General features: G+C 36.7%; 1 protein-coding gene across 4 annotated transcripts in view; it reads left to right on the top strand.

The window, feature by feature from the left end:
* Positions 1 to 19229, top strand: part of DLGAP1 (DLG associated protein 1) — an 868306-nt gene that overhangs the window by 107603 nt on the left and 741474 nt on the right. For all 4 annotated transcript variants that reach the window (XM_029921991.1, XM_029921989.1, XM_029921990.1 and 1 more), the window contains exon 2: positions 17127 to 17275. The gene's annotated coding sequence lies outside the window, so the exon portion shown is untranslated. The remainder of the gene's footprint in view (positions 1 to 17126; positions 17276 to 19229) is intronic.

The raw sequence follows: 19229 nt of genomic DNA, 5'->3' as shown, positions 1-19229 counted from the left end.
GAAACTATCCATAGAACTCCCTTATGACCCAGCAATAGCCCTGCTAGGGATTTACCCAAGAGAGACAGAAATGCTGAGGCATAGGAGCACACGTACCCCAATATTCATAGCAGCACTGTCAACAATAGCCAAAACATGGAAAAAGCCTAAATGTCCATCACCTGATGAGTGGATCAAGAAGATGTGGTATATATGCACAATGGAGTACTACATGGTAATGAGAAAGAATGACATATGGCCATTTGTAGGAAAATGGATGGACCTTGAGGGTGTCATGCTAAGCGAAATAAGTCAGGCAGAGAAGGATAGAAACCATATGTTTGCACTTATAGGTCTAACAGGAAAACAGGAGAAACCTAATGGAGGACCAGGGGGAGGGAAAGAGGCACTTGATTGTGGTATCTAATACAGTGACATTTAATGTAATGACGAATATGGTTGGATTCATATCTACCATTTTGCTAGTTGTCTCTGTCTCAGTCTTTTTTGTTTCTTCTTTTTAGGCTTCCTTTTTCTTTTTTGGGGGGAATTAAGTAGATAATTTGTAATGTAAAGAAACCAACAATGGAATGAATGTGGTGTGTGTGTGTGTGTGTGTGTGTGTGTGTGTGTGTTCGTTCTAGTGGTTGTTCTAGGAATTATATGTATCACTTCAAGTTAGTATCAATAAGATGCCAGTAAAACTTGGAAACTCGTAGGAAGATAGCCACATTTCCTTCCATCTGCTTGTGTTATAACTGCCATATTTTTACATCTTTAAGTCCAACAATAGTTTTACAATACTTTTACAATACTTTATGCAGTTAACCTTAAATCAGTTAAGAGAAGAAAAATACATGTTCAAAATCTTTCATATTATCCTATGTGTTTATCTTTTTTAGTGCTCTGTTTCTTCATGTGGATTTAAGTTAAATCTGAGTGTTCCTTCCTTTTAGCTAAAGGACTTCCTTTAGGGCAGGTGCATTAGTGGGGGACTACCTTATTAGCCTTGCTTATCTGTGAATATCTTTTATTCATTTTTATTTAAAAAGAAAGTTTTGCAGGATATAGGATTCTTAGCTGACAGGTGTTGTTCAACACTCAACACTTGAATATGTCCTCTGACTGCCTTCTGACCTTCCCGTGTCTGAGTAGTCCTTTTTCCTCATGTCCTTCAAGATTTATTTTTCTTGTATTACGATTTCAACAATTTGACTAGGATGTTCCTCGATGTTTTTGATTTGGGGGATTGTTTGGTCTTTTTGTGGATTAATGTTTGTCATCCAATTTGAAAAGTATGCAGCTATGCTTAAAAATCATGAATCCCTGTCTGTCATTTCTCTTCGGGAGCCTCATTTGCACATATGATACTATACTTGATATTTTCTAGGCCCCTGTTGGTTCATTATTTTTCCTTCCATTCTTAACCTTGCATAATGCTTATTGACTGTTTCAGTTTGATGATTCCTCTGCCACCCCGAACATACTGTTGATCCTTTCATGAATTTATTTCAGTTACTGTATACAGGAGCACATGTTTCAGTGATCTGGGTTAAGAAGTATATTGGCTAGAAGTATATGTAAATGTTTCCTACCAGCTACGTTTCTTGCTGTTCTTGGGCTGTGGAATCCTCAGGGGTAAGAAAGCAGCGAGGCCTTGCCCTCCAACAGCTCTGTCTGTTACTGAGTGGAGAGGTCTGTGACATACTTGGCCATCTGACTGCTGGATCTTGCAGAAATGAGGTGATGTCTGCTGTGCTTACGTGGGTATCTGTGAAGCGCAGAGGGGGTTCTCTGTGGTTCCTTTGGTCTTACAGAAATCTTAGAGTGCTTGCTACTCCACATACTCTTAAATTTCTTCCTATTTGTAAATAGAAGATTGTTTCTCTTTTGTCATTTATCCAAATAACCATTCATCTCACAATTGAGTCTTACATGTTCCAGGCATGATTTAGACACGGGCAGTACAGAAGTATAAAAATGGACAAAATTCAAAATCTATGAAGTTTGTTTTCAAATGGAAATCCACAGATGATAAAGAAATGGATGACACATCATTAGGACATGTGAGGTGGTGATTGCTGGGGAGAACAGTAAGGCATGGAGTGGTAAGGATCTATCTTCAAGAGTGACACACGAGTACCTGAAATGGGAAGAGAATGTTACCCTGTGGCTACCCATGCTGGTGGAACATCAAATGCAGAGGCTTTGCAGCATGTACCTGGTAGGTTCTAGGAAAAGCAAGGAGGTCAGTGGACTAAAGAAGAGTAAGAAAGGGGCCAATAGTAAAGTACGAGGTCCAGAAAGTATAGGGTTTTGGGGTCAGTATTGGGATGTCTTGGACTAACTATAATTTAAAAGGATTACTTGGGTCACTGCACAGAGCATAGAGAATAGAGTGCAAGGCCTGAGATATGAATTAGAACACTATTTGAAGAATTCAGGCCAAACATAATAGCAGACAAAGATAGGAGAACAATGAAGGTTGCCAGAAGTGCTTAGATTCAGCATATCTGTGAAAGCAGAGGCAACAGTAGTTTTGATTGGACACGATATATGAGACAAAGGAGAAAATAATAGCATCAATATTTTTGGTTTGTATTATAAGAAATGTAGAGTGACCCATTTTGACATAGGAAAAAAATCTAAAATGGGCAGATTTGGTGGGTTGGGTTTGGGGTGTATGAAGTTGAAGATGACCATAAATTATATATAGAGAGACTAGCTGTGCCTGCTGCATACAAATGTGAAATTCAGGGAAGAGGACTGGACTAGGAATATAAATTTTGGAACTGTCAATGGATATAAAAGCCAAACTAGGAGACTGGATGCATTTATCAAGGGAATGGGTCACCAGAGAAAAATCCCTGGGATATATAGAGGAGTCTTTAAATGAGACTGAGAGTGAGCCATGCCTATGAGAAAAGGAAAACTGGGAGGGTCCGTGAAGTAAAGAATGAGTACCAAGGATGTATGTGATGACTTCTGTCGGATGTGGTTATTAGGTCAGGAGTATCAGATACATGGTGAAGATCAGTAACCGACTTCTGGACGGAGGGTCATGGGTGTTGCTGGTTATCTTGACAAGGGTTGTTTTAGTAACCCTGTTGGAAGGGTCAGAGCTATGCCTGGGGCAGATTTGAAGTAGTAGCATGAGGAGCACCTGGGTGGCTCAGTCAGTTGGCCGTCTGACTTCAGCTCAGGTCATAATTTTGTGGTTCGTGACTTGGAGCCCCACGTCGGGCTCTGTGCTGAGAGCCGGGAGCCTGCTTCACATTCTGTGTTTCCCTGTCTCTGTCCCTGTCCTGCTGATGCTTCTCTCTCTCTCTCTCTCTCTCTCTCTCTCTCTCTCAAGAGTAAATAAACATTAAAAAAATATACAAAGTAGTTGCACGGGAGAGGTACTGGACAGCAAACATAGACTACTTTTGAGAAGATTGCTATAAAGGTGGCCTAAGGGGAAGCAGAGAGCAGTATCTAGGAGAATATGGAGGACCCAAGAGAAGATGACTCTTGTACTGTTTTATTTTGAAATTGTACATTCACAGGAGATTGAAAAAAAATGTACAGGGAGGTCTTGTACAAGTTAAGATGTATCATTAACTCAGTTTCCCTCAAAAACAACTTGTATCACTATAGTACAATATTAAAACCAAGAAATGGACAGTAAGATATCAGAGGTTAAGATTTCATCATATGAAATCACATGGACTGTGTGTGTATGTGTTCTATATGGTTTTATCAAGTGTGTATGTTTGTATAACTAGAACAATCAAGATTCAGAAATTGCCATAATCATGTGGTTCCTTCGTGCTATAGCCCTTTAAGGCCACATGCCTTACATCCCTGATCCCTGGCAACCACTAATCTGTTCTCCACCTCTGTAATTGCATTATTCCAAGAATGTTACATAAATTGAATCATGAAGTATATAACCTTCGAGGATTGACTTTTTCAAATGTTTATTTTGGGAAAGAGAGCACTAGCCAGCAAGAATGGGGGAGATCATGACCTGAGCTGAAATCAAGAATTGGACATTTTAGGGTGCCTGAGTAGCTCAGTTGGTTGAGCCTCTGACTCTTGATTGTGGCTCAAGTCGTGGTCTGAGTTTGTGAGTTTGAGTCCTACGTCCAGCTCTGTGCTGCCAGTGCAGAGTCTGTTTGGGATTCTCTCTGTCTCTTTGTCTCTCTGTCTCTCTCTGCCCCTCCCTGCCAATCTCTCTCTCAAAAATAAATAGATAAACTTAAAAAGAGTCAGACACTTAACTGACTGCACCACTCAGGTGCCCTAGGGGTTGATTTTTTTTTTTACTCAGCATAATTCTCTTCAGATTCTTCCAAGCTATTGTGCCTAATAATAGTTCCTTTTTATTGCTGAATGGTTTTCCATGGTCTTCTACACTCATTGAGGGACATGTAGGCTGTTTGCTGTTTGAGGCTGTCATAAACAAAGCTACTATGAACAACGGTATACAGGTTTTTATGTGAGCTAAGTTTTCATTTCTCTGGGACAAATGACCAGAATGCAAATGATGGATCGTATGTTAAGTGCATGTCGAGTGTGTGGTTATAGTGTGATACTAGTTTCCAGAGTAGAATTTAGTGATTCATCACTTACATATAACACCTAGTGCTCATCATGAAGAATCCCCTCCTTAATACCCAACACCCACGTGGAGGGTTTTTTTTTTCTTTTAGTTTCCAGAGCGGGGGAGGGAGAGTACGAGTAGGGGAGGGGCAGAGAGAGAAGGGATCATGACCGGAGCCAAAACCAGGAGTCAGATGTTTAACTGACGAAGCCACCCATGTTGAGTTTCACAAGACCCTGCTAGACCATTTTCCAGAGTGGCTACGTAATTTTATGTCCCTGCCAGCGATGTATGAGTGACCCAGGTTCTGCACATCCTGGCCAGCATTTTATTTTGTCACTCTGTTTAGCATGTGTGCATAGGGAGAGATTTCTTTTAACAAGAGTAATCACAGAAAAGTTGGGAGCCTACCTATACCTCTAGCCTCTTTTTAGATAACTTGGATATTGTTAAGACCCAGCCCATACTATAAAATTTTGACCAGCTGCTGTGACATGTATGCATATAGAATTAATATTGGTTTAAAAGAATGTTGTGCTTAGTAGGTAAGAAGGTTTGGAGATCATCTTGCAGATCATCTTGCACTGTGTGGCGTGAAGGGCCATGAGCTTGGTACAGAGCCCCTAAACTGTCAGCAATGGGAATGATTGTCAGTGACTGTTTCCGTTCCCCAGTGTGAAAGCTGAATGCATTTGAGTAGTGCGTATCTGGGCACTAAGACTGCCCAGATGAAATGTACAATGTATGTAGTTAGTAGCAACCTAGGAATTACAAATTTGGGTCCCTGTATTTTTTAAGCTATAGATCTATTTATCACAGGGACAAGAATATATAACTTCAAAGTACCAATCAAGCACCTTGATGTAAGTTCATTAAACACTGTGAGCCTGACGCTAAACAACATGACCAAAAGAAACCTTGAAAAACACAGTAGGGGAAAATAAATTTAAATACATAAATTGCATTCATATATAAATGAGATATATTTAAATATATATTTAAAATAGAAAGTTTGAAGATGTCCACATTCTAGGATAGCAAATGTTTTCATTCTTAGTCTGGAAACATGGTTTGCTCTAAGCCAAATGTGTTCATCATTAAAGAAAAAAATGGCCAAAAAGCAAAAAGCTGCAGAGAGCCTTACATAATGGAGGGGAAATTATCTTGTGATGGAGAAAGGGACACCTGAAAAGTGCCAGTTGCTGGAGCCTATGGCCCCTTGGGGACCCAGCAGAGTGTGTGCTGTGGTGTTTTTGCCGGGAGCCTGGTGTTTTTGCCGGGATGGGGCTTCCTCTCACTGCTGCTGGTAATAACGACTGAACAGATTCAGCCACTTCAGGTCCTTTGAGACATGTCAGCTCTGGAAGGTTGATCAAGGAGGCATTGTGACTTGCTGCCCCAGGCTCAGGGGGAAGCCTTTATTGAGTCAGAGCATCTCCTGAGACCTAGAGAGAGAAAGGAAGAACAAGACAAAACAAAACAAAGCAAAACAAGACAGGAGGTGAGCAGCTAAGTGTTCTGAAGGCAGTGAGCAAAGAGTTAAAACCCAAGAGGCTTTGTGTATGGTGATTTGTATTTTAACTGTTAGGAACTCCAGATTTACAATAGAGCATTTAAAACATAATTTTCTGAGAGCTAGAATTGTTACTCTAATGCTTGATTTCTTGTACTTGTTTACCCTGTACTAGTGTATAGCGTTTTGATGGTACAGTTCCAAAAGACTTGACAGGAATAGGTAAAGGAATATCTATAATTTCAGGTTGGTAATCACAGAGGACATTAGTTTTTAATTGTGCTGAGGACTAAAAAAGTCACAAGTGACCCCTCTTCCTCATGAATGTGCAACCATCAATACAAACATAATTGAGTCCTACAGAGAGGATTATTAATAAGGAAATATGGAGTCAAGAATATGGGTTTAGACATTTCCATAAAATCCTGGTCATGAGTGTGCTTCAAGGGCAAAGGCAAGACTATGTACAAAATTCTGGGTAGTGATTGTTGGGGAAAGGGAATAGTGGTTTCTCTTCATTCAAATGGAAACCTTAAGGGAATGACATCATGGGTAGGTAAGTGGATATGATTGTTTAACTGCTAAGAGACTTTTCAGGCATCAGGGGCTACTTAAAAAACAAGAATCACAGACCTTTATCTTCATCCTGTGGAAGCTACCTTATGGTCTATATATATGTGTGTTCCTCACAGCAAGTTAGAGCGGTGATGTTGACTTAGCAGGTGCTAAGTCAAAGGCATTAGCTTGATCAGTAGGACTTTAAAAGGCAGAAGGGTGGCTTTCCTAGCTATGGTGACAGAAGGAAATGTTGGAAATGTTTGCACAAACACCATGGGTAAGGTGCTGAGGAAATGGGAGAAATTTTGGAGCATTTTATTCTGAAGACCATGACGCTGAGTATGCATAATAAAACGGGCCTGTCATATTGCAGAGTCTAGAAGCATAAGGTTATCTTCTTAGGTTGCATGAGAGAAGAGCCAAAGTCAGGTAAGAAAGAAATCTGGCAAGAGACAAGGAGGTGTACCTTCATTCTGCTGATGTTGGCAAATACCTCTGAATGACTGAATACATGGTTTGCCATTATTGAAAAAGTTGCTCAAATTTTTTCTAGAAGCAGTACTATGAATATTTTTCTTCACTGATCTTATTTCAGGACCTCATAGTTTTATTTCAGATTTGCTAATTGCAGCAATTTGTGATGTATGATTCTTAGATTAATACTTATAAAAGAAAGAAAAATCACATTTGAATATTTCAAATATGCTGAAACAAACTAAAAGATCATTAATTTTAAATATTAGCATAGTTCAAAGGAAATATATAAAACAAAATTTGAACCTAGTATAATCTAACAATTTCAATGGTCCATTAAATCTAGGTTATTCATGATGGAACTCCTATCTTGATAAATGATTAGCTCTTCAAATTTGTCTTTATTTAAAAAGAATCAGAATAAACAAAAGCAAAAATGCATGTTTTTAGATACTGATTTTTTTTCCAGTTTGTTATCAAATGCTATAGATCTTAAAATACTTATAGTGCTGTATGTATTGGTAACTTTTAAACTTGGAACCTGAAGTCTATTTGCCTAAGAGACAATGAGCTAGATTCTGAGGCAGAATGACCTAAGATTTTTGCATGGGTAATAGAATTATCTCAGAGCTCCTAAGAACTTAAAAATGTGACCCTGGAATAAAGAAGTATGGCTATTTTTATAAATTCTTACAAACCAGAAAACTCCTCCTCCAAGTATGTCAGGCTTAATTTTCTGCTCTGTGGAGCACAGCTCGTAGTGAACCGAAGCCCAGTGACATTTTCCACAGTGCGGGTTGCCAACCACTAGAAGCCTATGGCAGTGTTCAGATCTGCAGCAAACAAACTAACAACTGGTTGAAGAACAGATTATATAATCCTTCTTCAGTATTTCTTTGTGTGACGTTTACATCACGGTCAGAATCTTAAAGGCAGAACTTGGCGAGTGTCTGCTAAGGCAGCATTTTAGTATAGTGGTGAGTCAATATGATCTGTGCTATTGTGTGGATTATTTTGGTTAACTTCACGTTTTGTTAAATATGATCCATTTTTTTAGGAGTTTGAGTGGCTCACTTAAGTGTGTGTTATGGCTGTGTGTGGCCATTACTTCTACAACATAGCCTATATTAATTTATGTCTTCTGGAGAGCATTCATTAATAAGATAATATACCTCTGTTGGGGTTCTAATAATGCTTCAGTAGTGAGATGAAACCCACAAATTGAAACACTGACAATCGCAGTGGGAAGAGTTAAACTCAGAGGTTTAGAAAATATTTATTGTGTGAAGAGAGTAAAACAAAAGTCAAAAGAGGACCTCTCTAGTATAATGGATACAAATACTTATATGTTATGAAACTCTATTAATGTTGAGGAAATATGATTATAAATGGTCCTGTTGCAGTTTCTCATTTTTTCCTGGGTCTGTAAATGACATTGCATGTATGCACAGTAATATCTCATTTACTTGGAGATGGTATTGAATGGAAAGGTGATGAACAAGGACATTTTCTAGATAATTGGAACATCTCCCAATTGCCAGATTTAACTTATTTTGCTTCTTAAAATTGAATGTGTATGTATTTCCCAGCCTTACCTTAACAGAAGATGTTGATTGTAATTGAACTTCTTTTTGCCATAAGGGTGTTTCCTTATAGAATTTAGAAAAACAATATATTGTTAACTGGCCATATTCATGACACAATTATAGACCCTGCGAATAGTATAGAGGCTGTTAGAGATTGTGAACATCTCACATTCTATTGGTTGAAATCAGTACATGTATGACTAGTACTCCTGTTTCAAGTGTCAGTTATGATTTAGTTATAATTCTGTCTTGCACGACAGAATATCAAATTCTTAAGGGACTGTACATTCATTTTTTTAAATAGGCCTTTCATAGAAAATCATGGATGACTGCAATCGAGATTTCAAACTCACTATTGTTAGTTGATGGATTGGAGTTGATATGGAAGCTTCTAGAAATTCTATCATTGTTGGAAGAAAATGTGATTGTAGTTTAATGTTGAGGGAAATTGAAATACACTGTTTTATGTTAGCACCTTTATATAACTGGAAGTCCAATGTTTAAAACAATGTAATGCCTCATGAAAAGGTTTTTAAACCCATCAGTTTGGTACACATAAATTAAAAATATTTTTCTAACATAGCTTAGAGTGCTAACTCTGCAGTATTCACCAATAACCAATATCTTCTGCCATTTTTTACAAGAAATAAATACTGACAGATGGAGCAATCCGCATTTATAGTAAAAGCCAGGATATTATCTTTTCCTGCTCTACCAAGCAATAAACAGATAACTAAAGAATCCATTCTCAGCAGAGGGGTTGAAAGATAAAAACAGTCCTTTTCCTTTTTTCTGTTACTTTTGGGAAGAATATATTCTCAGAAATTAATACTTGGTTTTAAGTGCATCCTTCAGAAAGCTCTAAGAATATGGCATGTTTCAACAATGAAAAAGACAAAAGGATACATTCAGGAAAACTTCACTGAATTATAACCTACACAAAGTAAACCACATGAATCTAAAGTGTATACTGTAGAGAACATAAGGGGTGCTGGGTTACACCTACGTGAGCCCACGAATATAAATATACAGAATATTGGCACCAGCTCAGAGAACTCCCTTGTCATATTTGCTAATTAAAACCCCCAGAAGTAATCACTATGATGCGTTTTTCCACTATAAATTCATGGTAATAACTTGTTCAATTTTATGTAAGTGTAATACCCTGTGCTCGGTTTTTGTTTCCATTTCTCCATGTTACCTCTGTAGGGTTGCTGGTGTTGCAGGCACTAATATTTTAATAACCTTTGTGGCTGGAGAGCTGTTTAACAAATATGGCATTATTAATTGGTTCTATTAGTGATGAAGATTTTCCTTGTTGGTGATTTTTGGCTTTCATGAGGAAAAAAGCTATGAAGATTCTGGTTCACATCTCTTGGTTCATGAACATGGTCCTTCCCTAGGATATACCTAGGAGTGCAATTGCTGATCAAAAGCTCTGCATTTGCTCAACTTCAGCTGTATAATCTTTTAAAGTAATGACATCAGTTTACACTGCGTCAGTCACATGTGAATTTCATCCTCTATCTGCTAACACTAGGCTTTTGTAATTTGAGCCATTTTTCTAGAAGTCCTCTCATTTTACCTTTCACATCATTCCTTCCATCTGGCATTATTTTTATGTTTTGGGTAAAGTGTGAGGAGGTGGTCAAGACTCATTTCTTCTTCCCACATGCATTTTCAATTTATCAAGCACCATTTACTGGAAAGAGACCACTCATTGTTTTCCCCATTCATTGAGATGACATCTTTGTGATCAATTAGGTAGTATATATGTGTGGCTGTGTTTCTTGACACTGTTCTGTATTGTAAGTTACTGACATAACGTTTTTTTTTTTTGACACTTATTTACTGCCGAGATGTCCTTATTTTCATGTGATACTGACAAATTTCACTTTGTCTTCTTAATATCTTAAGAGTTTATAGAAACAGCTTTTTGGTTTTTCCATTATATACCTGGTTTCAACTGAACAGATTTTTGTATTTATTCCTTTCATCTATTATCTTTGAATTTACTTTGCTAGTCTTTTTCCCAGGTGTTTAAAAAATGTTTTTAAACTTGGATGTTTGAAGTCAAATTTCAAATATTTGGCAAATATTACTAAGAGTTCCATAAACCCATCACCCAGCTTCACTAAATATCAATCAACATCTTATATAAAAGCTGTAATGCAATTATGAAATCATGAAACTAATATTGATACAATTCATAAGACTTCTTTAAATTTTGCTGGTTGTGCCACAAAAGTCCTTTTTCTACTTCAGGATCAAATCCAAGATCATACTTTGCATTTAGCTGTTGAATCTCTCTATGCTCCCTTGATGTGGTGAACTTAGACTTCATGTATCTTCATGACCTTGACATTTTTGAAGAGTGCTAGCCACTCAATTTGGGGAATTTCCCTCACTTTTGTGTATGTCTGACGTTTCCTCATGATTATGATTATGTTCAGGTTCCTCATTTTGGCAAGTACCTCAGAAGTGATGAGGTGATACACTACACACACACACACACACACACACACACACACACACAAAATATATATACAAAAATATACATACATACTATAGTACATTATACACACACACACACACACACACACACACATTTTGTAGCTAATAAGTATCTTATAGAGAAACAGTTTGAGACTATGCAAATATCCTGCATTATCATATACTTCTCTCTGGTAACAGCAGCCTCTATCAGGGATTCTTACTTTTGCAACAATTATTACTCTGGTGTTTGTGAGATGCTGAATTTTTTAAATTTTTTGTTTATTTTGAGAGAGAGAGAGAGCACAAACAAGCAGGAAGGGCGGGGGGCGGGGGGAGAATATCCAATGTGAGGAACACAGTGTGAGACTTGATCCCATGAATGGTGAGATCATGACCTGAGCCTAGATGGAGTCCGATGCCTAACCGAATGAGCCACCCGGGCACCCCAATGATATTTTATTTGCATCATTCCTTCTATATTGCTTTGAATTCTATTATAAGAGTAAGCTGTCTCATCCTTCTTTATTCATGCAATCGCTTATTTGTCTTATAGACTCAAGGATACTTATTTATTCCAAGAGATACAGTTCATTTTTATTTACTTTATTCTAGGTTTGGCCATTCCTCCTTCTTCCTTTTAGTGTGGTTATAGTATTAATTTATAATGCAACACACATGAAGAGCATTTCTTAGTATTCCATAATTCTGTTGCCTTACCAAATTATTTGATTGAGGTACTATTACTGATTCTTCAGCATTTCCCAGGTGTCAAATCATTTATAAGTAGAAAGTTTTACCTCTTCCTTATTAATTGTTAAGCCTTTAATTGATTTATCTTGTCTCGTTCCTTTTGCTAATACTTTCAGTACAGTAGTGAATAACAATGAAGATACTGTGGAATATCTCTATTGCAGATCTAATAGTAATGCTTCTAGGGTCTTCCCATTAAGTAAGATAGTAGTTTTAGAACTGAGTATAAATAGATTTCATCTAAGTGAAACATATTTATTTTCTTGAGTATTGATTATAATGAGGGAATGTTGAAATTTCATTAAAGCAAGTATGAATGTAATTATGGTATAGGATATTCATAGATTTCCTAATACAAACCAAACTTGCATTTCTGGAATAAAGCACACTTGGTTGTGTGCATTATTCTTTTAATGTACGATTATGTTCTGTTGGCTAAAGTTTTATTTAGTACTTTGTGTTCATATTCATAGACTACATTAGTCTATAAATTTATTTTCATAACATTTCTTTGAGCACAGTTTTTAATTGAAGTATCAACATTATACTGACTTAAACAAGTTTTCTTTCCCTTCCAATTTACAGCGTGTTGGGATGATTTGGACAATTTAGAGCACATTGGGACTATTTGGTCTCTGAATATTTTTTGGATTTCGCCTGTGACACTGTCCAGCCTAGTTGTTTTTAGGAGACTGATCGTTAATAACTTTCTCTATTTTTTCCTATGGAAAGTGATCTCTATACTTTCTCTGGGATCAATTTTGGTAGTCTGTGTTTCCCTGGAAGGTTGCCCATTTTATCTAGATTTTAAAACTGAAAGCAAAGATGTCTTTTATAGGCATAGATGTCTGTAGAATAGATCCTTAGGACTTTTTCCCATTTTTAAAAGTTAATTCCTCCTTGTCACTTGTTAATTTGTATAGTTTTGCCTTCCTCCTCTCCCCCCCCCCCATCAAAGTAGCCAGGTATATTTTGTTAAAGTTAAGAGTATTAATTTCTTAAGTTCCTGTTTTCTGATTCTCTGATAATCAGTTTCTGCTTCTGCTCTTAGTTCTTCCCATATATATTAGTCAATTGACTTTTGACTTTTGAGATAGAAATCTAATTTGTTAAAATTTTCTTTTCTCCTAATGAAATTAGTTCATTACAAGAAAACACACACACACACACACACACACACACACACCATGATCCCATTATATCATGAAAGATCTTTTGTGGAAAATAACCAACTGATTGTAAATTTTATGTGGAACAGAGATAAAAATAACCAGTACAATCTAAAAGAACAAAATCAGAAGATGTAAATAACCAGATATCAAGAGTAGAACATTAGTTACTATGAAGGGATGGACAAGTGGATCATTGTTTGCATCTAGAAATAAGGTGACACAAACATGGACTCAATCTTGATGACAAAAAATAGATGGCAGTGCATTAGGGAGAAGATGGTATAGGCCAGTTATTTATGCATATGGGGACAAATGATGCTTCACCTCTACTTTAAATCATACACAAAGACCAATTACAGATGGAGCGCAAATCTGTATATAATGGATACACAGTAAAACATGATAAGCAAATACAGGAGAATATTTCCATGACTTTGGACTGGGCACATATCTCAAAAATAAGAGCTAAACATTAACCTTTTAGGTTAATGTTTGTCTTTTAAAGAAAAATTATCAATGGAAAACTTAAAAGATTCTACTCAAGCAAAATTTCACTAAGAGTGAAATAAACCACAGCCCATGAGAATATTTACTGTAAATACTATACCTAATGTTATTAAGAGTAAAACCTTGGTTTGTGAGCATAATTCATTCCAGAAGTCATGCTTATAATCCAAAGCACTTGTATATCAAATCGAATTTCATGAACCATTGGCTCAGTTGTGATCATGTAATGTTGGGCATCATGTACTACTTGTATTGCAAGGCCTCACTCATTGATCAAGCTAAAATTTATTAGAAATGTTTGATTGTCTCATGTAACACTCCCAGAACAAGTTACAATCCAAGGTTTTACTACATATATACATACACAGCATATATGTATATACATATACAGTAGATTCTTATCTGGAATATATAGAGAAACCCCACAATTAAAATAACAAGGTAGACAACCTATTAAAAACCGAAACTTTGAACCAAAACTTCACAGTAGGTAATATTCACATAGTCAATAAACATTTTTTTAAAACTTCACTTGTCATTGGGGAAATGCAAATTGAAACCACAGTGTAATGACACAATATGCCCACTAGAATAACTAAAATGAAAAAGACCAAAAATGGCAACTATTGATGACATAAAGCAAATAGTAGTTTTAATGCTGCTAGAATAATCTCTCTATCTCTCAAACACACACACACACACAACACACGCACGCATGTAGGACTGGCTGAAATAATAGTTGAATTTTCTCCTCTTCAGCTTATGTTGCTAGAAATTTGATAGGTTTTTTAAAAGAATTTACAGGAGACATTGCTTTGGCTTCTCATTCTCTCTAAAGCCACAGGTTGGCAGAGGTGATGAGCCAACACCAGAGGCTGGGAATACTGGATGAATTCTTCATGTAACCATCAAAATTTATTCCCTTCGTGAACTACAAAGAAGGCCTAGGATGGTGGTAGATGATCAAAATGGGCAAAATACTATAGAGCTGGAAGGTGTGACCTTCACGCTGGAGTTGTTGAAAGGCACTGAGCAGTGTTGGAGATGGAGGATGTTACTGATTCATGAGAAGCTGCAGTGAAAGGGTCCTCATGGGAGAACATTGCCACAGGATCCAAGTCATTCATTCCAGCAGTTGGCATGTGAATGGTGGAGACTGGGGAAGAAAGGAGGGTGGGAAAGGGTAGGTGATGACGGGCTGGTAGCGTAGGAAGTCAGTTCCCTCTAGGTTGGTTGGATTTTTTCCAGATGCACAGGCCTATGAGCTACCAAGTCTCTCCCTCAGGCGTGAAATAGCAGCAGATGAGCGTAGGGACGACCCTGGGGGAGCCCATGCAGGTGTGCACAAGGACAGGAATACACCAGTAGACAGTTGTAACTCTAACCAGGCAACGGGTATGCAAACATAACTGCAAATGGGATAACAAAAATGTGCAAACATTTTCATCTTGACCGTTGCAAAAAGGAAGTTAAAATCAAAGCCAACTGCGAAGCTCATTTTCTTTGCCTGCCAAATACCAATGATTTAAAAGTAGCATCCAGTGATAGCAATGAAATCAAACTGCTGGCCATTCTGTGTCACGACTAGCACAAATAACATGTTCTAAGAAGACAGCCTGGGATTATACATTGAAATCTTGGTCTATTTAGTGATTCTACCTCTGCAAGTGAAGCTGGTGGTTAGGAACATTGATGTAGACTTGGGATGGTGGAGTTAGACTCTATGGATTAAGGCTCTGGCTCTGTCACTTCCTATCTATGTAAAATCAAGCATGTTATTGAGGTTCCTTGTGCCTCAAAGTGTTCATCCATAAGATGAGATTAATTATAGTGCCTAACTTGTCAGGGTATTAGGATTATTATATGTAAAGCAGTTAAAAATAATCTTCCTGGGAAATGCCAAGTAACTTATAAGACCTTGTTACTAGTTTAGGTCTGAAACTGTTTACCAAAACTTCTAAGTTTTCAGAAATCAGACTTTGTTAAATTTTAGAAAAGTAACATGAGATATATAGGCTATATTATATAATGCCTCCCCAGGGTGTTCTGGGGAATGGGCCATAGTTAAACCCATTAATACTGTCATTGTGAATTATAAGAATATTCGTACTGTGCAATCACAATAATAAGGGGCTTCACATCCGTTCAGGTCAGATCTGATTTTCCTACCAAATGAAAATTAAGAAAATTCGTAAGAGAAATTTTGGAGTTTGGTATTGTCATGAGGGATGATGGATTTGTGTTCCATAATGTAAAAAAGCGAAATTTTATGTAAAGTATATAATGCATTATTTAATAAAATGATTACACACTATTAAAACCTTGAAGTGCTTGTTCATATTGAGTAAATATGAACTGCTTGTTTATATTAAGTAAGTAAAAATATGGAATAAAGAATAAATGTATATTCTATATAATATAGAATAAAGCTCACCATATAAAAATAATCTGGAAGATAATATACCATATTGTTAGCAATGGCTATAATGTGGTGGAAATAGGATTAAATATTTTTTATTTTCTACTGTTATCAGAATTTTAATAAATATACTACTTTTATGATGAAAAAATTATCAAATTGACTTAGTACATAGCCTTAATTGTTCTGTAAAATTCTATAAGTGATAGAAAAAGTTGACTTTTGTCCATTATCTTCCCAAGTTAGTAAATGTTACTATAAATCATACCTTCATGATAATTAAGTAGAAAACTTTCTTTGAATGTTCTAATGTGTTTCACCTGCTGAGTTTTTTACAGTGAGTGCAACTGAAATTAGCTATCTCATAAAATTTAGTAAATAAACTTAAGTCAAGTTTATGAAAATTAGTATTTTACATGAAGCCAATAGGAACAGTTAAATTTGATATACTTGCTGCTTTGCTATGGATAGCATCAAAATATTACAAATCACTCCTCCTACATGGGAGTTCAGAAGTAGCAAAGACTGAAAATCAGACATAGTTTAAGTCCCATTTGTACTGCTTTCTTGTTGTCTAATTTGGATATATTACCAGTTCCCTGAATCTTGGGTTCCTTATTCACAAAAACGATAATAAGTCATCTGAAAATGAAGTAAGATAACTTCTAAAAAGCACAACCCCCTGCTTTGTATTATGTATTCAGTAAACAAGTGTTCTCTTTTCCTTCCGCTGAGAAAAATGAGGGAAGAGATAAAATAACTACTCTTTACTACGCCGCTGTTGAAAGCATTTGCATTAATTTGTTCTTTTCATAGTCCTCTCCAGAAGGTGTCCACAGCTCAGCTGTCCAAGAGGGAGGTGGGTGACTGAAGTGTGATATGAAGTCTGGGTGTTGGACCCAGAGCTGACATTCCTGATGGCTAGATTAGCTTGCCAATGAACTAATGGTGAAAAGATAAGAGGTTGCTTGATATTCATGTGGTTTAACAAGTATATGTAATATATAATATTGAAAAAGTAACTACACAACTTTGTTAACAAATATGTTAACTGTTATGTTTTCTGTCTCCTCCTGTGTTTCAGGACTTGGTGAATGGTGCTTTGGAGCACCTTCAGTGATCACTGCTCATACCTCTTCCCCGGACACTTTCTTGAAGGGACCAGCAGACATCCAGTTTACTCATGTGTTAATGGAGTTGTGGAAGAGATCTCCCTCATCTCACTAGGATCAGGTAAGAGTTTCAAAATATGGTTGCTCTTTGCAGGTGGTATGTGACCGCAGGAGCTGCTCTGAAATATTTCTGCCTTGTTAGGAATTGGAGAGTTATATTAATGAGACAGACTCATGTTGGATAGGGAAAAAATAGGTTACCACAAAAAAGCATGGGTATATGGATTGAAATGTTGAGTATTAGCTAAGCATATGCTGATGTACTTAAAGATATTTTTATTATGTAAAGTATAGGGACTTAATATTTAGTATAAGTGGAGTTTCAAGGCAAGCATTCTTATAAAATATAACTGTAATACAGTATTATGAAACCTGTAATTGCTACAATCTACATTATCTTTATGGCTGTAAAACAACTGGCAAATGGAGAGGCTATCTCCTTGAAATGGGTTATGATGAAAATGTACCTGTTAGGATTATCTTTTTGCAAATCCTTCCCTAACTGTGAGCTTCCTTTACCTTGAAATTCATGTGAATTCACTTCTGTATATCTTATGCTCAACAACAAAAATTTCTGTTTGAATACACTAAATTGTCAGTTACTCCAATTGGGATTAATTATCAAAACAGAATTGGGGTTGAAAAAATACCATAAAATTGAAAGAGATGGCGAAATTGGGATAGTTACTGCAAGCAGTCCTGGAGGACAATGAATTAAATGAGCAAAGGTGACAGGGGCATCTCTTAGAAGGACACTCTAGAAGGTGCCATGAGGACATAAGCTACATTAGGAAAATGATTCTTTGGCCATAACGTGAATTTATCTTGGGTGGATAGATGTTGAGAATTGCAGGTCATCCAAAGATTTTGCTTCTCAAGCATACAGGTTATTCTGCATCTCAAATAACTGAGATTCCAGGTAAGTTACTACCTCCTAGATATAAATGGAAAGATAGTGAATATTTATTTTTATTAATGTTTTATTGATTTTTGAGAGAGCAAAAGAGATAGGTGCAAGCTGGGGAGGGGCAGAGAGAGAGGGAGGGAGAGAATCTGAAGCAGGCTCCAAGCTCTGACCTGGAGCACAGAATTTGACGTGGGGCTCGAATTCAGACTGAGATCATGACCTGAACTGAAGTCAGATGCTTAACTGACTGAGCCACCCAGGGGCTCTGATACTGCATATTTACATGGTGGACTAGACCCCTTGGAATGCATATTCACCTGCAATGTGTGACAGTTTTTCAAGTATCTTATACACAATGTGGGGAAAAGATGTCCCAAAAGTTTCCTAGTGAACAAAACCTGATAAGTGGAAACTGGGAAGATTGAAGGTATGTAAAGGCCCTTGATCCATAGCATGGTGGCTGAGAACATGGGCTTTAGAAACAAATGAATAGCTATGGTCTGAACTCTGATGATACTACATTTTGGCCATGACTTCTGGAGTAGTTGTGAAAATTATAAGAGCTAATTTACAAAGAGTACTTTGTACTGGATGTACATATTGAGTGTTGCATAAATGACAATACTACACGATGATGCAAACATTTGTAAGGGCTTTTATAGACATACTCATCCCTGATCTTAATACTGTCTTTTTCTGAGCACTTAAATTTCTCATTTGTCAATTCTCCTACCATAAATGTTCCTTAATCTTACCTAGTCAACCATAGGAAGACCTTACTATATTTTTCAGGAGTAGAAGTTCTTTAAAAATATGGCATGTATTATATTTCTGAAAGTCATTGATATTTTATTTCTTTTTCTTTTTTTTCTGTTTATTTTTTTAACATATGCAATTTTAACATATGCAATTCCCATCATTTACAATACAGTAGTTACAATGGCACTCCAAACAGAAAAGCAAAGTAAAAAGTCAAAACCCCCACTTCTGTTTCATGTAATTAGACTTATACAGAAATTAGAAGGTTAGGTACCAACTAGTTAATCACCTAATTTCACAGCTATCTGAAGTGGCGATTGTTATATAGCAGCTTATCTATGATACATTC

Source organism: Suricata suricatta, chromosome 14 (assembly GCF_006229205.1).
Source record: "Suricata suricatta isolate VVHF042 chromosome 14, meerkat_22Aug2017_6uvM2_HiC, whole genome shotgun sequence".
In the NCBI taxonomy this organism is placed as follows: Eukaryota; Metazoa; Chordata; class Mammalia; order Carnivora; family Herpestidae; genus Suricata; species Suricata suricatta.
This window is presented reverse-complemented; position numbering and strand designations above follow the sequence as displayed.